Source organism: Frankliniella occidentalis, unplaced genomic scaffold (assembly GCF_000697945.3).
Source record: "Frankliniella occidentalis isolate FOCC.00 unplaced genomic scaffold, Focc_3.1 Scaffold34, whole genome shotgun sequence".
NCBI lineage: Eukaryota > Metazoa > Arthropoda > Insecta > Thysanoptera > Thripidae > Frankliniella > Frankliniella occidentalis.
Window position 1 is genome coordinate 450,550 of NW_026267164.1, and position 3,012 is coordinate 453,561.

The 3,012-nt window shown below is 64.4% G+C and overlaps 1 protein-coding gene across 1 annotated transcript in view; it reads right to left on the reverse strand.

Annotated features, from left to right (window-relative positions):
- LOC113211985 (metabotropic glutamate receptor 6-like) overlaps window positions 1-3,012 on the reverse strand; it is a 52,640-nt gene that overhangs the window by 47,987 nt on the left and 1,641 nt on the right. The gene's annotated exons all lie outside the window — the stretch shown is intronic.

Sequence of the window (3,012 nt, forward strand, 5' to 3'; positions counted from 1 at the left end):
GGGGGGGGGGTCGGCTGGGGCCCCAAATAAAATGGAACCATCACTGAAATGACTCCATCCCTGGCGAACGATGACCCCTGCGGCGCCCGACTCGCCTCAGCCTGGTCAGCCCGTCACTGGGAGGGCCTTCGGCCGCAGACGGCGCGGCGCCGGCTGCGCGATACAGGCGCCGGCCCCGCCCGGCCCGTGGGTCGTATCGACGTAAACGTCCGGCCGGCGCCGGGGGTGGCGTGGCGTGGCGCCGGCGCTTGTATCACTTTTGTGTCACTTTCGTGGCGCCGTCCGAGTGGCCGCTTTGTGGTGCTTTGTGACGCTTTGCGAGCGCGCCGCACACGGCCCGCAGTCGTGACAGCTGCGCGATACAGATCGTGTCGCCGGACGTGGACGCGACGCCGAGTGGTCCCGGCCCGGGTCAGGCCCGTCAGGGCAGTGCCCGGCCGGGCCGTGCGGGATCACAATAGAGACATTGACGCCGGATTGCGGTACGGTTCGGCCCAACTTGCTCCCCTCTGGTGGTGTCGGATATGTCGGCCGAGCTGGCAGGTCCCTCAAAGGGCCTCTCCTACTCACACACTTGCTCGACCCCCGCCACGCCATGCCCCGCCACTTTCAGCACCCCCTGTGATGTTGCCCTCCCATAAAGTGCTCCGCTGCTGGACCCCCTGGGCGCATGCCATGGTCTCCCAATGGACACAAACCCTGCAGTCCTCTTTTTCTTTTGAAAAACAAAACGAACACCAGCGAAAACAACTAGTCTGAATAATAACTGAAGCACGGCGCTCTGGCACGCCGAGGCGAGAGAGCTTTGCGCGGGGCTCCGCCGGCGGGACGCGGCCAGGCCGACACGGCCCGCTGCTTAGTCTGTTTGCCCCCGGACTGCTGCTTCGGACGCTCGCGGCTTCTAGCAAACTGATGAAAAATTTATCGCCTCACCAAATGTAATGACAAAGGGAGAGAGGGTGGAGGGTGAGGTTGGAGCGCTCTCTGGCTCCCCCTCCTCTCCATCTCTCTCTCTCTCTCTCTCTTTCTTTGTTCCTCTCTCTCTCCCTCTCCCACCGCACCAGGGACCAGGCCTGCCGTGCCTGTGGGCTGCCGGGCTGTCCGCAACAGGCGGCAGGCTGCAATTGTTCCCATCACCTCCCCTCCCCTCCCCGTCCGCCACCGACCCTCGTCTGAATATTAAAACTGACAGAGCTTTGCCGCGTGTGCGCCGCTGCGCCGGCCTGGCGTGCCCGGCGTGCTCGATACCAACCCCGCTGAATTAGGTCCCCGGCCCGCCTCGCTGCCCCGCGCCTGTCAGTTTGTGGGCTGCAGCCCGATCCTCCAACTAAACGGCGGGCGCGGCGCTGCGGGCATCATGGCGCCAACGCATAGATGCGAGCGAGGAAGCGGCGAAGGGGGAGGGGGGGGGGCAAGTTTGCAGCGTTACCAACAAAACCGGAAACGTCTTGTGCAGAGTTGGCGCGGCGGGGGCGGTGGGTTGTGGCGGGCGCGGCCCGTGTAGTGTAGGGTGCATCCGCTGCAGTATCTGGTTCCGCCCCTACAGAGCGCCAGAGTCCCGGGGAGTGTCCCCGCCCGCGACGCCAGCGATAGCGCCTGGAGGGCCTGCAACCGCCCGCCATCGCTGGTATTGTCGAGGACGGGACGGGGCCTCGTTGGGGACGCGGAGGGAACGGAGCCCATTCTTCGACGGATTGCGTCTGGGCGAGGCGGAGCTGAGCTTGCACGCCATCGCAGCCGGGGGCCGGATGTACGCGAGCAACAGCGTGACACGGGACGGGGCGGCCGGCGTGCTGGTGCTTGCGGTGAGCTAGCTCCGCGAGCGCGAGCCTCCCTGGGAGCCCCGCCGGAGCCCCTCAGGGGAGACCCCCCCTGGGAGCTCCCGGCACCCGGAGGGAGCGGCCGTGCCAAGCAATGCTGGGGGTAATCTCTCCCGGCCGAGCAGAGAGTTCCAGCCCGGAGGCCAAGTCTGGAACGAGGTCTGCAGAGCAACGTACATAATTCATAGCTTCATTCTGCCACCTTCTTTCTGAGCGTGGACACTTGAGCGTCTTACTACCTCTCACACACACAGGGGGAGGAGGGAAGCCACTCAGTATGGCGCGAGAGCACACTAAAACGGCACACTTCCGCCCCTCCCTCCCACCTCCCCGCCAACTCCCTCCGATCCCCGGGGCCTATTCCACTCCCGGCCTCCACCATCATCATCAACATCATCCACTTCTTTTCATTCTTATCGCCGCACTACGCCACGCGGCGCCACGCCGAGGCAGCCGAGGCGCTCCCGCCAGCAGCTGCTTCAAGGTCCGCATCGCCACGGCGCGAGCCAGGTCGGCGTCGCGACGCAATAACCCAGCGGAGGCCGGCCGGCGCGAGGACGGCGCCGTGGTTAGCGCGGCGAGGGCGAGGAATCGAGCAAATGAATGAAGCCTCTACACGTCGCTGGAGGCGGAATGAAATTAAACTTTTGAGCGTGAGCAGACTTGCGGTGGAGGAGCCGGGCCGGGACTCGCTAAGGGGGAAGGAGAACTCTCTGCCCACATAATAAGCTGCTCCGCTCTGCTTGCTTGGGAGAAACTGTGGGACTGGAGGCCAAGTCTGCGCCGGGGCCGCGGCCGGCCGGAGTCTGAGGACCAGTGAGTGGCCGCCTACCTCCCCCACCCCCCACTACCCCTTTCCTGTACCCGCCCCTCTCGCCCTCTTACCTGCCCTCTTGAGCCCTCCTCCCTCCAGTGTCAGTGTACTTCACTCCTTTCTCTTCAATCCGACCAAGTCCGCCAAGTCGGAACCGCTCGCTGAGGCTGTCGCGCGGACGGACGCCGCAAGAAACCGGGAAACGAATCGCGTCCAGCTAAACATAACCCTACTTACGAATATAGTTCGGGATTGTAGTGAAGGAGTGTGTCCGAATTCTCCAATGTGTCGACCGGTGTGGACACAAGTTGTGTCGAGGAGTGGAGCGGAGTAGTGTCGAGTGAGCCGTGATTGGTCGGATTGGCCGCTCACGCTACT